The 21,343-nt window shown below is 40.3% G+C and overlaps 1 protein-coding gene across 32 annotated transcripts in view; it reads right to left on the bottom strand.

Annotated features, from left to right (window-relative positions):
- The window catches only part of PTPRD (protein tyrosine phosphatase receptor type D), a 1,139,460-nt gene that overhangs the window by 837,877 nt on the left and 280,240 nt on the right, over positions 1 to 21,343 (bottom strand). For all 32 annotated transcript variants that reach the window (XM_083482170.1, XM_083482159.1, XM_083482163.1 and 29 more), the window contains one exon: positions 5,164 to 5,271. The gene's annotated coding sequence lies outside the window, so the exon portion shown is untranslated. The remainder of the gene's footprint in view (positions 1 to 5,163; positions 5,272 to 21,343) is intronic.

Below are 21,343 nucleotides of genomic sequence, written 5' to 3' on the forward strand. Positions count from 1 at the left end.
AAATGTGTTAGTCGTATCACATTGCAAATGAGCCTCCGTATCATTCATTTCGCCATGAGAGCCTCTAGTGGCAGATGGAGATGTCAGTAGCTCGCTTTGCAGGCATTTCCTAACCCCATTGAATTAAGGCAATAAGGATCCCCCACAAGGGCCAAAAACCAGTCAATAAAAAGGTTTATTTCAGTCTCTAAATTGTCCTGGAGTCTTTGCTCTGCATCTCTGTAAGCGAAGATGCCAGAATTATTTAAAAGAAGTGAGCAAGCCGGGAAACAAATTGAAACTTTGACCTACTCGGGCTTCCATTTATCATGGGTGCCCATAAGAGGAGGACTGCGAAGAAGGATTTAAGATAGAGAATCAGCGCCTGCTCTATTAATCTAGTTTAACTGATACTAAAATCTGACAGAGCAAATTACAAGTTGCAGGCAGTAAGCCTTATCAATTCATTACTACTTCCAAGGCTCTCTTTCTCTTTGCTTTCAGCTGCTGGCAAAGGATAGGCTTTTTACAGTTCAATTTTTCAGTTTATTTTTGACTGCTTTTAATTAAATTTGATGGCCTGCTTCTGCACTAGTGAAGTTATTGGAGTTGCAAAGCACTTTGCTGTTATACTGATGGCTCCCTTGATGCTGGCCCATTATTAACTGCTTTTTTAAAAGTGCTTCTTTCTACTCTCATTTTATAAATATTTAAATAACTGTGACTTTCTATAACATAAATATCTGGACTCTAGAGATAGCCTGCTTTACTTAGTCACTGGATTTTTTTTTTTAAAAAAATTATACAGATATTAATTGGGAAAGCATTACCCCCAAATCATGGTACTTATGTCAGCACAAATTGTAGTGATATTTCAAAGTTGCAGTAATCAATGAATTAGTCAGTAGTTTATGACCTATTGCATTCTGCAAGCTAATTTTCCCCACATATGTTAATTAGATCAACAGAAAGATAGGAAGCAATAATCATAGACAACTGTCACGATAAGAGATTGAGATAATATTACAAATTAACCTGCTGTGACCAAACTTTTTTGCTTATAAATCACCCCAGGTTATTGAAAAAACAGGAACAATTTACACAACTACTGATTAAGTTTTGGGCCCAAGACATGGACAACTAAAGTGATAAATCTGTGATTTAACTGCTCAGCCAGAGGCCTATTGCTGTCATAAATGAACTCGTTTATGCTGGTCCAAATCATAGTACCATGAATGGCAAATAAACCATTTAAGTATTACTGTTACTTGGTTTACAGAAGCCAAGGGGAAAAAAACATTATATGATTTTACAGCTAAATAGCAAACCCGACTATGTTGATGTAATGGGACCAAAAGAAACTGAACCCTCCCACTACTTATTTTCCTTACCCCTCTACTTGTGGCTCACTTATCTCATGAGAGAAAATATATTTAAAAATATGTACTTCATTTGAAAACCCCCCACCAATGAATGCAAGAAATAGAATAAGTTTATGAGTGGACACATCTGATAGTGACATCTGTACAGATTTGACACTGGGTTAGAGGACTCTTTCAAACAAATGCCTAAATGTTGACGTATAAGTCAAGATAATTACGTTACCGGATGGCTGCAGTTAGAACTAAATAAAATATTTTCAAATAAATGGCTGGTTGCAAACAATTGATTTCTTTATCTGGTCAAGCAAATATGGGCAGAAATATGTTTCATGCCTTTTCATATTTCTAAACTTTTTTCTTCTGTGACCACAGCTATGAAAGGTTAATTATTTAATATATTTCAACTACCTTTTTGCTAACCCCATAGTTTAATAATCATTATGGGTAGTATATTTCCATAAGGAGATTGGGTTTCATTTTTCATAACAGGACTTTTTCTACCCTCCCCTATTCACCACTAATGTCTGCTCTGGGGGTATCCCATAGCATATTGGGGTATCTTCCATATTTCAGGAGTTGCAGCAGGAAAGATAGTGGATAGGTGCAACTGGATGTCACCCAGAACAACTGCTAAACTGTGTGGTTAGCAGAAGGATAGTTGAAGGATAGAGGTGGCTTAAAGAATGAACATTTTTTCACCAACATAACAGAATACAACTCAGCTATGAATTCACACTAAGTTAATTTCATGGTCTCCGTTAATCTCCCTACCAATGCCTGGGCTGCCTTTATCTATTCCCTGCCTCTTCTTTCAAGCCACAGTGAAATTAGAATCCTTGGGATCCTAAGTTCTCTTTTCTTGTAGAGGCATGCCTATTCTCATGGTTGTGTGTGTATATTTGTAACATCATGCCTTTTTGTAAATGAGCAGTTCTGTTCAATAACATAGGCCTAGGGATGGTAAGTGGACACCACAGACACAGGATGTCGTCAATAACTAAAATACAGTGGTACCTCGGTTTTCTAACATTTCTGTTGATGAATATTTCACTTTACGAACGCTGCAAACCCGGAAAGAAATGCTTTGGTTTTTGAACACGCCTCGGAAGTCTAACATGCCATGCAGCTTCCTCTGAGTGCAAGATCCTGAGGCCTAGCTGTCAGTTGTTGAGTCCTCAGTTTTTGAATGTTTCAGAACCCAAATGGTCTTCCGGAATGTATTATGTTCGAAACTGAGGTACCACTGTACTGAAGAGATGCATACTGATGATTCCTTAACCACACCACTTCACCCAACACTGTACCTGAGCAACTCAGAACTAGCATTGACATGGTTCCATCATTACCTCCAGCCAAACCCACTAAAACTAAAAATAATATAAGGAAACAGACAAAAAATAGACTAATTTTTCACCCTGTTAAAATGTTATTTGCCACATTTACTGCACAGCTTAAATGTGCAGGTAGGTATTAATCTACCAAAGTGTTCATTAAGGTACTTGATCTAATTTTTAAAATTAGGAGCTTTTCATTTTATTGCCCATGGATTACTGCTTTAAATAAGCATAAAACAAACATTTATAAGCAAGTATGATATCTAAAGGCATGAATGCAGCATTCTGGGCATATATTCTAATTAAGGACAAGTGTAGCCGAATAGGACCAACTTCTTCAAGAGCATCTGAAAGACATAGCTTAGAGTAAATCACATTCACTGCAAAGCTCATATTATACGTTTTGTGATTTTACCTCACAGGTCCAAGAGAACTATAAAGATGATAAGGTACAGGGTTGAAAACTGCTGGCTCTTATTTTAGAATCCAGACTTCTCAAGTTAATTTGGCACAGGCATAAACCTAGATTTGTTTACTTCAGCACATTTATATAGAGACCATAAAGTTTTAGGGTTTTTTTTGTTTTTGTTTTAAAAATAAACAAATGAATAAATATTTCTGATTAAACATACACCACAATCACTAGATAAATAGGACTCCAGAGCAGCGACAGAAAAACACACACATGTAAACATTAAATATTGTTTGCTGCAGACAGCTGTGTGCTTACTGTATTGGCGTTTTGAATTTTTGATTCATTAAACAAATTTAGATGTGTGCATATCTATAATCTTCTTTTACTGGCTAGCATGCTTTAAAGAGATTTGGAGGGGGGGGGGCTTATGAACATTCTCTAGCTCCCAGACAAGCTTTTCAACTCAACCTAGATAGCTAAGAAACATTACAAGTGCTTGTATACACTTGCATACTTCACACTGGTTTGTCCCCAGCTGATAAAAGCCAGCTGGGCCTGCCTCAGAACCACAGCCAGCCAAATAACAACTCTCCATGCCCCTGCCCCCTGCTTAATTAGGCTTACAGTGGTTTTGAATGCTAACCTTCCATCCTTCCTTAGGCACTGTATTTTGCAGATGACCCATTAATCCTAGTCTCAGCCCTCCCATGCCTCAGTCCTCCACCAGGAGGCTGAGAGGGATATCCACCCAATGCCTAAGCCAAAACCTACCTACACCTGGAATCAATGAAGTTGTGGTCAATTTTAGAACCCCAGAATGTTGCCTTGTCCAGTTTGTTCACCTTCCTCTGGTTAGGCTTTGCTCCCTGGGGTGGTGTCAGGGACTGGGCTGATGGGAAGGAGTGGTGGAGACTGCCACCCCAATAACTTTCTAGTTAGGGGGTGGATGAAAAGAGAATGGACCCAGGTTCGTGGTGGTGGCAGATAGGACACACCCCAGAAGATGAAAAGAGCTGGGGAATGGGAAATAATGGGTAGTGAAGAACAAGAATGAGATAGCAGGTACACTAGCCCTGAACAGAGACAGGAATCAGTTGCATTTGAAACAGTATTGCAGCCAGTTAACACAATGTCCCTAGAGAGTCTGATAGACCCTCCTCCTTCTCCTAGAACCAGGTATTTTATCCATGTCACAGAGCACAAAGCCAAACAGAGACAGAAGGATTCCATAAGCAGCCACTGTAGACAGCCTGGGTGGGGTTCTGAAAGCTAGGAAGTTAGATGCCAGAGGGAGGAGTGAGCACTCTGGGCAACAGCGCAATCTCTGAGGGAGTACATGCTGGGGTCGCTGTGTATTTCTGCTGAGGGGAAACGGTGATCTGACCACAACAAGGAGCTGATGTCAATATTCCTCACTTTCAGAACACTCCCTTCCTGCCCCATTGAGAAAACAAGGTCCATAGTGTGGCCTGCCACATGTGTTGTGGCATGTTGGGACAGCCCCATGGGACAGCCATGAAGTCCTGAGCCACCCAGAGCCAATCACCTTGCCATGGATGTTCGGGTCCCCCAAAACCAAATATAGCGATACCTCGGTTTTCAAACGTAATCTGTTCCAGAAGACTGTTGGAGTTCCAAAACTGAAAACTTAGTATGGAAGCCTCAGTATGGAACACTCGATACAGAAGCCGGATGGCATGTTCAACTTCCAAGGCAAGTTCAAAAACTGAAGCATTTACTTCCGGGTTTACAGCATTTGAAAACCGAAATGTTCGTCAACGGAGACATTCGAAAACCAAGGTACAACTGTAGTGAATTTTGAAATTTTATGTGGAGGATTTTTTGAACTGCACATAGTTATCTTGATTTGTTATCTTGGTTTTTATGATGCCATTCTGAAAATAATCTCTGACTCCACTTTGCTTATATCTATCTATCTATCTATCTATCTATCTATCTATCTATCTATCTATCATCTATCGTGCTTGTGAAGACTAATTAACATTGTAAATTAAGTCTTAGATGCAGCTTCACATGTGTGAAATTTCCCTACCTTGAGTTGAGGCTGATCGATTCCTCCAAAGCTGGTGCCAACATCCTGTCAGTCAGATACTTAACTAGATTGTCAAAGGCCAGGAAATCAGTTGCCTTTTATCCCCACCTGGAAAAAAAGAGAGAGGTGTCAGTCACTTTTTATGGCCTCCCAAGCATAATAAGTCACTCGTTGTGTTATCTCTGACTGTCACATTAAAGAGTTCATTGAACTCTCTTGCGAAGAACTGATGCATATAGTATTCCGCTATGTGAGTTACTCCTGAATTATTAATACATAGCTATCTATAGAAGTGAATTAAACCATTTATCCCTTTTATTTTATTTAACTATAAATGTCAAGAAAATTGCAATTGTAAAGCTAAATTATGTTCAAACATAACTTAATTAACTTAATTACGTTTCATTTAAGGCATCACACAACTGAACAGTATTCCTGAACTGAGTACAAAATGTAAAACCCTGGGATATTTCTTTATTATACTGAATTAGAAAGCATATGCACCACAGACAGAAAGCTTAAAAGCAGCATTTGTATTACTATTTGCAAAAATATATTAGTTGAAAGCTGGATAAATGTTTTAATCACTGATTTTTGCAACCGTCTGGTTATAATTACACACAAAAAAAGCATCACAGAGGGTATTTCTTTAATAGACTTTTTGTGATCATACATTAGTCTTAAACACGTTTTTACAACTCGTTATAAATAAAATATTAAGCAATCAGGCATAAAACTTGTTGAGAGTTTCTCTTCTGCTTATTTCACTGATGTCTCAAAAGCTGTATTTGCCTCAAAACAACCTGCTATTGTCTAGGGTGCTTCCCAGCCGAGGGAATGCACATGGCAGATACTTAACTCTTTATTGTCAAAGATATCACAATCGCTTCTACAGGTCTGAATACAGTCGTACCTTGGTTCTCAAACGCCTTGGTACTCGGATGTTTTGGTTCCCGAACGCCGAAAACCTGGAAGTAAGTGTTCCGGTTTTGGAACATTTTTTGGAAGCCGAATGTCTGATGCGGAACAGATTAAGTTCAAGAACCAAGGTATGACTATACCTACGCACACTAATCTAGTCTCTAGACAGCTGTTCCGAGGTTCCTGCTCTATGGAGCAGTTGCAGCAACAGAGGACAACTCCCCCTCCATCAGTTTATGTACCTTCCTCCAGCGGGCTGCAAACATGCAGTCAGAGCCTACACTTGTCTGGAAGCTTCCTCTGCTCACCCCTTTTCAATCCCCTCCTGTTTCTGGGAGACTGTTATGTATTGAGTTGAATAGGATCCAAAATGCAGCAGTCTGATTGGTCCTAGAACAATAGGATCCAAAATGCAGCAGTCTGATTGGTCCTAGAACTATAGGATTCAGAATGCAGCAGTCTGATTGGTCCTAGAACAAAGCAGCAGTATGATTGGTCTGCAGGAGCCACCTAATCCAGCTCCAGATGGAAGTGAATCCACAACCTGATTGCCATGCTCTTTATTCAGCTCATAGTGGTGAGGAGGAATGAATGTTTTCCCCAAAGTATCTGCTTTATATACATTATTTACACAATGGGCTGCTCGTGATTGGCTAATTCCGGAATTCTCCTGTAGGCCAATCAGGTTGTGGATTCACTTCCATCTGGAGCTGGATTGGGTGGCTCCTGCAGACCAATCATATTGCTGCATTGTTCTAGGACCAATCAGACTGCTGCATTTTGGATCCTATTCAACTCAGTACATAACAGAGACAGAAACAGGAGAGGATGGGGTAAGCATGTGGCCCTTCACTTGCCTGACCTTCCTCTCTTGACCCATCCTTCAGCTCTGAAGCTTCCTCTGCCTCCATCTCTTGTCTCCTGGCTGGTGCAGTGGCCCACCAACCACTGCTCCCATCTCTCGAGTCAGACTCCGCCCCCTGCTTCCCCCAAACCAGTATAAACTGGTCAGTGTTCTGCCAGTCCCTGACAACTATATACAACCATATACAACCATTATTATGATCCAAGGAAACAAAGCAGAAAACGTGAAATACAAATTCATAATCTCAGTAGAACCAATTATTAATTATTGACACTGACAATCTAGGAGCTAACCATCACAGCAGGCCTGGGAGATATGGCAACAATTTAGAAAATTGTCACATGTTTGGTAATATATTTATATGTTCCATCGAGGAAGATACTCAAAAGGGTCTCTAAGGATCAACCAGGAAATGTTCTAATAAGAGGACAAATTATATGTTCTCTAACTCCTTGATAAAATATATAGTAGACAAACACATGATATACTACTGCAACCTTTTAACAGCTACAAGGACAGCATCTAACCTTGAAGAGGACTTTGGCAAATCTGCGATCTAAGATTTTAGAGGTAAAACATTAAAACAGGCAAACAAAGCTTCTCTTCTACACTTGGGAAATGTAAGAAAATTTAGATATGGCATGCATTTGCTACCAAGCCAGGGTTAGTGGCCATGATTTTCATGGCATATTAGCTGATGCATGTCAGATATGGATATTTTATTCTCTGTATAACCATAGATTTGGTTTATATCAGGTATAACAACAACAACATCACAACAACAACAACAACAATTTTTTATTATTTATACCCCACCCATCTGGCTGGGTTTCCCCAGCCACTCTGGGCGGCTTCCAACAAATTATTAAAATACAATAGTCCTTCAGATATGAAAAGCTTCCCTAAACAGGGCTGCCATCAGATGTCTCCTAAAAGTCTGATAGTTGATTTTTCCTTTGACATCTGGTGGGAGGGTGTTCCACAGTTGCCACCACGAGAAGGCCCTCTGCCTGGTTCCCTGTAACCTTGCTTCTCAGAAGGCCCTCGGTGCTGGATCTCAGTGTCTGGGCTGAATGATGGAGGTGGAGATGCTCCTTCAGGTACATACAATGACAGCAGATATGAAGACCACTCTGCAATGCACTCTCCCCACAATTACACACTTTTCTATGTAAATGCAAAAGTGTCAAGCCATACCTTAACACCTGCCTGCTTCTGCTTCTGCTTGTACTAACCCAGCTGCCAGCTCAAGTTAATGAACTCGGGAAGCTGAGCTAAAGTTTATAGATTCGGAATGGACACTAATAGACCAATCTGTCCCCAAGCATAAAAGGAAGGAGTATGTAATCATAAAAATTAAATACACATCCATTTATATTGACATATACAACAGACCTTACCAAGATATTGCTGTGGTTTAAATAAAAACTACTTAAGCACCTCATCATCAGGTTCTCGGTTATCATAAAATACAACCAACTTATTGTGAAACTTCTTACAAATTCAAATGGAGGACTTTAGGAATTAGGAAGACAGAAAGAAAATGACATGCACTGGAAAAGGATAAGGGTATTTAAAAGGTTCTTATTTTTAGCAGTTGGCATTCAGTATGTGTACAGCTTGCTAAGGGAGAATCATAGGTGGTAACAAGGTCAGATAAGCAGAATGGTCAGTGATATATGTCTAGTCACTGAAGCATAATAACGAATCATTGGTCAAAAAGTCCCTACAGATTTGACAAGGCTATGACCTTCCAAGTAGTATTTAACTACCTGGGAAAATGACACAGAGTTACGGTAGATGTCTGGAGTGGTGCTTGTCTTGAAGAATGAACTATACCTGAGATCTCTTTCTTCCAATGAATGCTAATATGCCTATATTTCTGAGGTTAGAAAGATGTGGAAATCTAGAACAACCAGGAGCTGCAACAAATTTGCTAATTATTACTGTCTTGAATAATGTCATATAAACAGATTCGAACAATGCACACAGACCTCAGTATCCTGATTCATGTTGAGATCCAAATTTACATTGGCATGACAATTCTCATTGTCAAGATAGCCACATGAAAATAACTTTTATTAAGAAAAAAACAACCAGAAGCTTTTGTCTTATGAATAATTGGTTCAAAGGTACCTAAAGAGGAGAAAAAACTATTTACGTATCCTACCATGGGTGCTCGAATTATATATGTCCAGAGATGGAAAGAAGAAACAGTTCCAATGAAGGAAGGTTAGCAACAAAAACCAATGGACTATGCAGAAATGGCAAAACTTTCCAGAAGATTAAGAAACCAAGGAGAGGGATGTCTTAATACCTAATGGGGAAAAATTATAGATTATAAATAAGAATTAGTGTCAACAGCTTAAATCATTAGCAGGACTGACATAAAAATGTGCAGTGGGAATAACCTAAGAAGAATATAAAGGATAACCAGTAAATAGATTTGAAATAGATATTCAGTGGTAAAAGATATAATATAAGTAACTGCAGAAAGTGGGGAGGTGTGGATATTAAGATTTGGAGCTTTGGATTACTTATGTAAATTTATTTTTGTTATAATAGAGCCACATGACCTTCTCGTATGAAAAGGTATTGTGGGATACAGACCTGTCAACATGCAAGACTTCTAGGTTTGCTCATGAATAATTGTCTTACAAAAGCAAAAGGAAATGTTGGGGAAACTCTGTTTGTTGCACATTTGAATGAAAGTTTAAAAATAAAAATGCGAGAGCAAGATATTGCTTACTGCAATTCTAGCAAGAAGCTTATATAAAATTGTTGCAAGCCAAAACTTTAACACGCACAATTTCATGAAAATATTTCAGTGAGTATTAATTCAAAAAATGGAGAAGGGAAGGTATGGGTTAAATCCAATATTAGTCATACTCAGAGTAGATCCATGGAAATTAATATGCATGACTAATTTATGTTCATTAATTGCAATGAGTCTACTCTGAGTAGACTCTGAGTAGAACTTAGTTTGATACAGACCATTACATGCATTTTTCAGCACTGCCTTATTACGTTAGATTTAATGATTAAAAGGAAAAGAAAGCTTAAATGCTGACTTTACACTGCACATCATCCCCTATTTAATAATAAAGATTGGTAGCAATTCAAGTAAAATGTTTCCCTTGAGCTCATTTGCCTTTAATCCATTTAGCAAAACTTATAAAATGACACTTTAAATAGCCTCCTATGAAGAAAAGCTAAATGAGAAAGCAAAAAATGAGCTCCTGGGATCTTTCATGAATGTTCTGTTGATGATTTTCATCCCTCAAAGTGTTAGGTGATGAAGCTTTAATATACAGTTCATTCTTTCAACTGTAGAAGCATTTTAATATCCTCTATGTAGAATTTATAACCTGAACTATCTTGTGGTGCAACAGCTGCTCTGGTAGAGAGAAAAGCTCTGCTCCCGCCTGCTTCTCAAAAGCCTCCCTAACACCTTTTCCCTCCCCACACTTTTTCCTTGGGTTCACTCCCACAAATCTCAAGATGCCAGACAAATGAGTCACTGTGGGCAATCTCACACTCCCATGCTCCAAAAAAAAAAAAAAGGGGGGGGGGAGGCATAACACACAGCATTCCTCAATTGTAGTGCATGGAGGCTTTCCCCACAGTGAATAAAGGAAGCCCAGCCCCATAACCACAAGATCTTCTGCATCTGCTATTCCACTCTGTAACTATTGCATAATAGAGTGTAGGAATTATACTCAATATCTTTTTGTATATTATAAGTGCATGTTTTAAGTGGTGATGTATGGAAGTGAGAGCTGGACCATAAAGAAGGCTGATCGCCGAAGAATTGATGCTTTTGAATTATGGTGCTGGAGGAGACTCTTGAGAGTCCCAAGGACTGCAAGAAGATCATACCTCTCCATTCTGAAGGAAATCAGCCCTGAGTGCTCACTGGAAGGACAGATCGTGAAGCTGAGGCTCCAATACTTTGGCCACCTCATGAGAAGAGAAGACTCCCTGGAAAAGACCCTGATGTTGGGAAAGATGGAGGGCACAAAGAAAAGGGGACAACAGAGGACGAGATGGTTGTACAGTGTTCTCGAAGCTACCAACATGAGTCTGACCAAACTGTGGGAGGCAGTGGAAGACAGGAGTGCCTGGTGTGCTCTGGTCCATAGGGTCACAAAGAGTCAGACATGACTGAACGACTAAACCACAAGAAGTGCATGTTGCATATAAACACTGCTTTGAGGATGAAAGCCCTTTTCAAAGGCTCACAAAGTAATTAAAATAGCCCCTATTTGAACCCAGCAAATGTTAAAATACGTCAGTTGGCAAGGCCGTAAACTCTGCACTACCATATCTTTCAAACTAAACACAAGTTTATTGGGAATGTGTGCATAACATAGGAATAGATGTGATGTCTCACGTAGTAATCAACTGGTGACCCTTGCCCAGAATATGAAAGAGATTCCAAGGTAGACAGGGGTGGAGGAGGAGAGATAGTATAATGTTGTAAGTAAATAAGGGGTCATTCTTTATTTACAGTATTGGCCCGAATATAAGCCACACCCGAATATAAGCTGCACCTTTAAAATTCAGGAAACTGAAAAACTGAAATGGTTGGTGCGTAAAAGTCAATTTTTGTAAGGTCGCAAATTTAAGCCGCAGTTTAACTTTTCGTGGTAGGAATTTGGGGGGGAAATGTGGCTTATATTCAGGCCAATACAGTACTTGGTCTAGGGCAGGGATGAATAACCTATCCCTCTCCAGATATTGATGGACTTCAGCTCCTATCATCCTGATGCCTGGTCACATTGGCTGAGCCTGATGGGGTCTGGAGTCCAACAACAACTGAAAAGCTACAGGTTCCAGATACCTGATCTAGGGCAATGTATGAAGAACTGAGTCCCATACACTGTGAAATAAGCAGACAATCATGTGTATATATTCGTTCACTGCAACAGGGGAATGGTCTCTTGTTCTCCTCATTTGGGAAAAACCTAATATACATTCTTTATGCATTCATTTGCACATCATTCTCCCAGTATTTGGGGTTTTTGTTTGTTTGTTTCATTCTCTTTTTTTAAACTGATGATAATGCTTAATTTTTGTCAGTGTACTGATGTTTCCCAGCACACATAACTGTGTCTGATATATATTGGTAAAAATAGGAGAACCACGATACAAGATTGTGAAGTCGCCATATTTCACCTCCAATAAAATTAATTAAGCAAATGTTTATGGCAAACAGGCACCACACAGCAAAAAAGAAAAGGAAAAAGAAAAGAAAATTGGCAATAAGGACAAAACAATGGCCAAGAAAGCAAAAACCATGATATTTAATTTTGTTACCTTTTAATGTGATGCAAAATTTTGCACAAATACAATCAGAAAAAGAAAACTGGGATACAAAGTGTTGGAGAATGGCAACTCATGACTCTGGTCTGCCCCATTGCATGGTTACGAACAGTGAATCATGTAAAAGCAGCTAGCCTGAATTCATCCTTGATGGAAGCCATTTACAAAAAAAAATAGATAGATAGATAGATAGATAGATGATAGATAGATAGATATGCACTTACTTTGAAGTAAAATGTATTAAACTCATTTGGCTTTACTTCCATGAAAATATGCATAAGACTGGACTTTTAATTTCATATATACCCCTGATTAATACCCGTTAACTTGTTTGAGCCATACTATCGGTTCAGAATATGGAACGGGGTGACTGAATATTCTGTGAAATTGGCAGAAAGTAATAAAAATTGGCAGAAAGTAGTAAAACACACAGTAATAATTTGATAGTCCATTTTGTTTTCAGAACAAATAATTCATGTTCTGCTCAGTGATGCACAGCTTCACATCCTACAACTGCATGCTCAAGTCACTAATAACGTCCTATTTATGTAAGTCAGGAGCTGGGCATTCACCTCATAGTCAGGCTTAAAATAAATTATTCTAATTTCCAACATGAAAATGCGTGCACGTTAATGCATATGGCAAGGAAACCACTGTAGACCCAAGAAAAGTGTTCGGACAGCTACTACAATAAAATGTAATTTTATTTCATCCTAGGCTGGCACAGAATCTTTTATTACACTCATAACAGTGAGCAAATTGCTCATAATTACTTATGAAGAGAAGAAAGAAAAAAGCAGATCCAGCAAGTCCCTTAACAACCTTAACCTGCAGCCCTGGGGCCAGATTCATACAGAGGAAGCAACAGAGCCTGTCACAGATAGTGCAGCAAAGTGAAGCAAAGGCAAATCCTTGCCAAGCGGAGGAAAAAATACAAGGAAATGCGAGAGAGAAGGAAGAAGTACAAAGTCAAATATTTCATTCGGAGTATTGCAACACTTTGCCTTGAAATAATAGATATTTAGTGTTTTATCCAGATTTCTAACCCACCCTACCTGACAGGATCCAGAGAGAGAACAGCTACCCACAAATTGAAACACCGTCTTGCCAGAAGATAGAACTAACACATTCATTTCAAGTCATCGTATTTTACTCAAATTATAAGACTGCATCAAGGCTGAGTCATCTGAATTGCATTCTGCCACTATAGCAATAAATTAGGAGCAGGAGGTTCGAAAGGTCTAGGAAACATAAGTTTGAGGGTGGTCCATGCTAAACTGGTGGTAGAAAGGATAAGAAGTGGCTTGTTTTGAATGAGTTAAACATTTGGTGGCAGGTAGCTTGCTCTGAAGACTTTGCTGCAGTGTTGTTGTTGCTGTTGTTTCCCCCCTGGAAAAGTCATCCAATTCATCATTCTAGGTAGATGCTTTTGTTTCCAGGTGGTCAATAAAGGGGGGTTGCTGACTAGACTGCAATTATTATTAGGACTTGCTGATCAGAAGGTCGGCGGTTCGAATCCCCGCAATGGGGTGAGCTCCCGTTGCTCGGTCCCTGCTCCTGCCAACCTAGCAGTTCAAAAGCACGCCAAAGTGCAAGTAGATAAATAGGTACCGCTCCGGCGGGAAGGTAAATGGCGTTTCCGTGCGCTGCTCTGGTTCCCCAGAATCGGCTCAGTCATGCTGGTCACAGGACCTGGAAGCTGTACACCGGCTCCCTCGGCCTATAAAGTGAGATGAGCACCGCAACCCCAGAGTTGGTCACGACTGGACCTAATGGTCAGGTGTCCCTTTACCTTTATAGTTTGTTTTATCCAAAACAGGCCTTTTGAGGAGTGAGCACACCACCACCGCTTCAAGGGCAGCCAGCAGCACTCTGTCGTCGTCATCATCATCATCATATTTGTATGCCGCCTTTCCATAGTTGAAATGATGCTCAAGAAGTCCAATGTATATCTCTACCAAGGATGGTAGGAGCCAGTGCTGCTAATATGATTTACATGCCCTGAAAATGGGGGAGTAAATAAGCTAGGACTCTCATCTCCAGAGTGCATGTAAGAACTGTCATGAGATTTCAAGAACAAGAAACAGTGTCTAACGGGTGTTTGTCACTTCTGGATTATTACTGTAATATATGTCATACCTCCACATCTACAGACCAAGCACCCATAAATGTTAGGAGCTGAAGAAAAGAGAGGCCAAGAAGCTATAGGATACCAACGAATTCTCCAGTTTTTCAAAACAGAAAGGGCCTTTCATGGAATGGTGGGAGTAAGGAAAAGGACCCCTCTTGCCACTTTCTACCTTGTGAAATGCTGCTTGGGCACTGACCACAAGAGAAAATATTATTTGAATGTGGTTATAGTGGGGAATCACTTCTATGTAGTGTTTTATGTGTTTTGTTGGAAATGCTGTTACACTTTGGAGATCTCAGTCAATATTATGGGATGGGAAGAGAGGACATAGTGGGATTTTACTCTGTGGTGCCCATCAAATGATTCAGTCAGTTGGCTTTAGGAGAAAACACTGGATTTTGATTATGGAAGAAATGAATATCTAAAGATGAGAGGGTCATGACCCTTGGCCAGAATGAGTTTTGAGATTTAAAAGGAAAAGGTTTTAATTTATAAAATTCTTAGCAAAATGTATGGAACAACCCCCTGCTGAATCCCTAGCTAATCCTTGGTGAGGGACATCACCAGACAGAATAATCTCCCTAGGGCCTTACTGCCAAGGGAATTGTGTGCAATATTAAAACAAGTAATCGGACTGAAGATCATCCTAGGACACAATCCTTTTTGTGATCTCTGAAAGAGTTGGTGATGGAAAAGAAATGGCAAAATAACATAAAATGCACAAAATGTCTGTCATATGTTTATATTCTTTACTGTCTTCAGCAGATGAGGTTGTTAAAGTACACTTTTTTTTCTGAGAAGCTGCTTTATACCTGGGGTCAAACTATTGGTCCACCTGGTCAGCCTGGGATTGCCTGCTCTGCTTGGCAATGGATCCCAGAGGGGGCTTTCCCATCACCTGCTGGCCTGATCCCTCAAACCGGAAATGCTAGGTGCCAGAGGTGCCAACTTCCAAGGAAGAACGAGGGACTTGCTCAGATGATGCCATGTGGGACATTAGGGAGGAAGAGCCATGGGCAAAGCCGAACATGGCAGCAGTGTAGCTACAATGGCCAGCAGCTCCCCCTGCTCCTCCTGTCACCATCACTGGTGGAGGTGCTGCTTTGACCTGCCTTCCCCTGTGCAGTGGCAGGAATCCACTGAAGCCATGCCATGCTCTGCTCTGCTCTTGGCCTCCTCCTCTCCCTTTGAACATTGGGGAGGAGGCAAAAGGGCTCATCCACTATGTCATGGAACTCCCAGACTGAAGCTGGGACCTTCTGGTTGCAAACAATGTGCTCTTATCAGTAAACTACAGGGACTTCGGACTCCCTTCTCTTAAAGAAAGGCAATTAAACATGCCAGTAGCTAACAAATATAAAACTTGGCTAGGAACAGAGGCTGATTTCACCATAAGTGACATTTAGGCAAGAAATTATCTGATCACTAGAATTAAAAAGCATAGAGAATTATTTTTCCTATATTAGAAGATACCACTGATCACCTTACACAGATGGCTTCTATGAAAATTGTCAAAGCCTGACATGTTCATATGAATGAAGCTGAATTCATAGTTTTGAGTTATTTAAGAGAAAGTGTGTTCTCCTTCATGGAGAGCACGTCTTGCGGTGGGGTCTTGCAAGTCATCCCTCTGTTGTTGTCCGGGTATGATTGGATCATCATGGAAGTGATTGGGCTCTCCAGAGTTGTTGGGGAGATTTCGATGTTGCCAATTTTGATTGACAGCCTAGAGGCTATATATTCTCTGCACGCAGCATTGAGCTTCCTCTTTTCGCTGCGCGCATCAGATCACTCACCCACCCTTCCTAACTTTAGGGTTTGTTCGCGTTTGACCTTGCTATGCCTATCATGGGGTCATCTGCTTTGGTCTGGTAGGAATTTTGTCCATTTGGCTGATTGGCTGGTGCCATTTGGTTTTTGCAAATCGTCACAACTTGTAAGGTTGCAGTTAGGCATTGGTTAAAATTGGTTGCTGGAGGGGTATGGATTGGCTGTGCCTGCCCCTCCAATGCTGCTGCTGCAAGGGTTTTCCATTAAAGGAAACCAGGGGCTCACCATGCTCTTGTCTGCACCCCTGTCAAGGGGGCTAGGGCCATGCAAGAGCCCCTGGGAGCATTTGGGGAGAGGTGAGGGTCTGGTACCCAGCTCCATTCTGTCTCCAAAATGTTTTCCCTTACTGACTTCGCAGGCTTGCAGATGTCAGTTCTGTCCCTGGGCGGGGACAGATAGTCGCAACCAATGCCTAAGCAACCACTCACATTTTGTATTTTAATAAAGTTGTGGCCAAAATTATGCCAAAAACCTTAAACAAAATTTCTGTGTGAAGTGTGATTTATTTGAGGGATGGCTTGGGGACCTCAGCACGCAATATGTCTTTGCTTACAAATTATTTGCTCTGCAAGCTGCCTTGCTGCACAAACTGATTCAAGAAATAGATGGGGGTGGGGTGGGAAAGGGATGGTTTAGAAATTGTATCCTCCCACATTTCTAAATTATGGCCTATAATTTAATTGTACAACCTTCTGTACGCATAGAGGAATACTGCTAGACTTTGATACGAGGGAGGAAAAAAGAAATTGCATGCTAATCCTGATTTATGATATAAAAAAATGGAATAAATCCCTTTTTGTTGAATATAAAGTGGTTTGAGACTAGAGCCCAGAGGAATATTTGATTCTTCCAGTTTTATGCAATGAAGCAGATTTGAACTGTACTTAACAAGCAGAGATGCATTTAAATTGCTTTTGGGGAAAATCATTTTGATCTCTTTATTATATATAAAATATAATGTGTTCAGCAATGGCATGTTTTAAGAACATAATGTTCAACACAGAAGGCTGGGTTTTGTGTTACCTAAGACATAGCTCTAATACGCAACAGTTAAGCCCAGAGGCAAGTACGTATTGTGAGATTCGATTTACTGTAACACAGAACAGCTCTATTCTTGAATATCAGTGTTGTCAGCACTTGCTCTGTGATTACCTAAGCAGAAAGTCTCTGCAAAACAGCATTGCTGTGTGACTATTTGTGACATTTCAGCTTTTACATTTGGAGACTGTGATATTCTGCATTTAGGAATCTATATTTCACAGCTTATAAGAAATGCATACGTAGAGCCCCAAATGAGGGAGCGTTCATTTTGTCTGTTATAAATCACCTCTAAAATTCAGTATCTGTGATAGCTTCCAATGGTGCAGGTTTCCTTTAACTGCCAGGTTCAATCATCAGTACTACAATCAAGAGCCAAATCAATGATAATTAAACAATCCATGCAAAAACGTTCTAAAAACTTGGCCTGTTATTCCACACAGCTGCTACATACATTTAAACAGATGTGGTCATGCTTTCCGAGGCAAAAATCTTCCCCATTTTTTTACTTTACTTTTCACCAAAGTTTTTTTTTTAAAGAAAGAAATCTTTTACATTCAAGTTTTATATATATATATCTCTGACAACAGATTTGTCTCAAAAGACAGATCATTCTTCTGATGACAATGAGCACTTTGTCATCTGTGCAGATAAGTAAAGGAAAATGTGTCAGCAGAAGAAACTTCCATAGCCAGTAATTTGTGTTCTCAACACAAAGGACAAATTCACACAAACAACTTACCATAACATTTTTTTTAAAAAAAAAACAAATCACAGGGGAAAACAACAGCCTGTCAAACTGAAACGTTTAATGCTTTTAATTAGCATTTTCTCTCCAGAGTTAAAAATAAAAATAAAAATGGACCCATTCATACAGTTTGTACATGGAGGCTCTAGGATTCAATTTCTGCAAGATGCATATGTAATACATAGGGTGGTATTCAACACTAGTCCAACTCAAGAGCAGACCCACTGAAGTTAATGGATGTGACTAATTTAGATTCATCAGAGCTGGCCCCACCATTAGGCAAGGTGAGGTGGCTGCCTTGGACAGAACAAGCCCCACAGGCAGCAAGACCATGGGTGCCCCAGCTGCCCCACCACCACCGGTGCTGATTTTGGGCAAGATTTCCCAGAGCTCACAAGATCACATGCAATTTGGGGCAAGATCTCACCCAAAATTGGTGTGATCTTGCCTGAAATTGGGACTGATTGTGGTGATGCCTCTCCACCATTACAGAGGCACCACCTTTCTACCATCAACTGGTTTAGCCAGTCTAAGCCGTTCCCAGGGTGTGGCCACTGTCACATGCTGGCAGCTTCTAGGAGCTACAAGTGAGAGTTGAGAGCAGTGTGGGGACCAAAGATGGACAAACTATTCCACTTATGTTTATGAATGGCTTTGGGTGTTGTTGTTTTTTGCTTGTTTTTTTGCATCGGATTTTATTTATATTGTAAGCTGCTTTGAGTTTAAAGGTAAAGGTAAAGGTACCCCTGACTGTTAGGGCCAGTCGTGGATGACTCTGGGGTTGCACGCTCATCTCGCTGTATAGGCTGAGGGAGCCGGCGTTTGTCCTCAGACAGCTTCCGGGTCATGTGGCCAGCATGACTAAGCCGCTTCTGGCGAACCAGAGCAGCGCACGGAAACACCATTTACCCTCCCGCCAGAGCGGTACCTATTTATCTACTTGCACTTTGACGTGCTTTTGAACTGCTAGGTTGGCAGGAGCAGAACAACAGGAGCTCACCCCGTAGCGGGGATTCAAACTGCTGACCTTCTGAGCGGCAAGCCCTAGGCTCTGTGGTTTAGACCACAGCGCCACCCATGTCCCTTTTGCTTTGAGTTTACTTTTCATTTTAAAAAGCAACTAATAAGTGCAATAACAATAATCTCCTTTGAAGTGTTTTCACCACCAATTAAATTTATTGGTTCTATGTGTGCAGGCCTTTAAAGGCAGTACCTATTAATTTATGATAAGCTGATTATTGGGTACAGGGAGCCACATTGAGGGGGAAATGCTCCATTTTTAGTTTGTGTTGAGAATGCTTCCTTCAGCTGAACCATTTCCTGCTGTACCATTGATCTTACGAAAATCCTCCTGCAGCTGCTATTGACCCTGGTAGTGCTTTTGGCTAAGCAATTAAGTCTTTAAACTATAGTAGGTGTGTATAAGAAGAAATTTCTACAACTGCTACTTGTCATGTAGTGGTTAGAAAAATTCTCACTTCTACACAACAGCCCTCTTTACATCCTATGTCCAACACAGACAGGTAAAAAAAATTGAGGTGAGTTTCTCTTTGATGAATCTCTGAAAAACATTCATGCAAATACAGTTTGCCACAGAGATTTCTGCTTGGATGAATTTCAGAAAGGAAGTCAGCAGAAAATCCTAAGGAACTGAAGACATTGGCAGGTTTAGGGAATTTTTAATTGTATTTAGTTGAGGCAAAACACTAATGGCAACAAAGGTTTGCCTACCAGTCTACTGGTTACCATATTCATCCACTGTTTTTCTTTTCATGTACCCTACACATGTTTCCAGAAACACACTGATCAGGTGTTGCCAAAAGCATCGAGTGCATCCTAAGATGTCCTTCATTTGAAATGGCATTCTATTAAACTTGCTGCTGAGCAAGAATCCAGATTGTCAGCAATGAAGGATTCACTGGATGCTAAATCTTGATTGCGAATAATAATAAGCCATTAACTAAAGAATGGTGATCTAAGAATGATAGTCTGGATTTCTTTTCTTGTCCTTAATTTAAAGCTCTATAAAGACAACCCAACGCTTTTATACTTTATGCTGAGGACCGGCTGATATTTCAAGCAACGCAACATGGAGGTTTTCCCCATATTGAATTCCATTTGTTTGTTTGAATGAACGTGCTAAGCAGAGAAGATTAATTTTGCCTCCACACCCAGAAAGAAGCTTCATGAGAAAAACCATGGGATGATGTCTATATTTATTAAAATATAACTACTTGGAGGAACCACAAACCAATTAGCCAAATAACCTAGATAGTACTGGCAGGTGAGGTTTTGAAAACAACTATTTAAGAAAATATTCCTCCAGAACCCAGGGCATGTTAGTTAGTCAGTCAGTCAGTCGGTTAGTTAGTTAGTTAGTTAGTTAATTCTATCCTGGCCTTCATCCAAGGATCACATAGAGCTTTACAATATAAAAAGCAAAAATGCATAATATTGTAACCAACAAAAACAATTATACTCCCTCCACCACCATCACACAGTTTGAAAGACCATAGATTGTTCAGTTAGCCAAAGGTCTCGGAAGAGAACTGTTTTGCCTGGTGCCTAAAATTATGTAATTCAGGTGCCCGGCGAGCCTCCCTGGGGAGAGCATTCCACAAAGGGGAGCCACTGCGGAAAGGGCCTCTTCTCATGTTGCCACCTTCCAGACCTCTTGTGGAGGAGGCACATGAAGAGGGGCCTCAGATTATGATTGCAGGGTCCAGGTTGGTTTATATGGGGAGAGGCGCTCCTTGAAGTATTGAACCCCACACTGAGGCCAAAGAGCACCCCGAAGCATCACTCTCTTGAAATGACCATCCAAGTCAGACCAGAACCACCACAAAGCAGTGCCACCCACCCCTCACTCGGACAGCCACCGCAGAAGAATACACTTGTGACATCACCTCTACCCTCTTCCTTCAGGAGTGGAAACTCCTGAGTTGTCTTTTAGGAAGAGAGGGACTGGAGGGAAACACCCCTACCTCCACCCTGGAAGAAGATGAATGACATTATTACACTCCCACGTCAGTATAGGTTTGTGAAGCTGTGTTGAATTTTGCTTGCTTTGGATACACCAGATGGACAACAGGCTATAAGGAAACAAATAAGGTTTTCTGCACTGCAAAATATTTCTAAGATTTGTCCATAATTAAATAAATACATATTTTTTATCCTAAGTGGCTAAAAATAGCATCAAAAAATTTAAATGTGCTAAAACTACAACAATTTTTATCTAATTGCTCTTAACTTACATTTTACTTTTCATGTACATACACTTAATGACCTGTATTAATAATGCATGGAATAGCTATTTCCTACA

The sequence above is a fragment of the Podarcis liolepis genome, assembly GCF_965112155.1.
Source record: "Podarcis liolepis genome assembly, chromosome: 17".
Taxonomy (NCBI): Eukaryota; Metazoa; Chordata; class Lepidosauria; order Squamata; family Lacertidae; genus Podarcis; species Podarcis liolepis.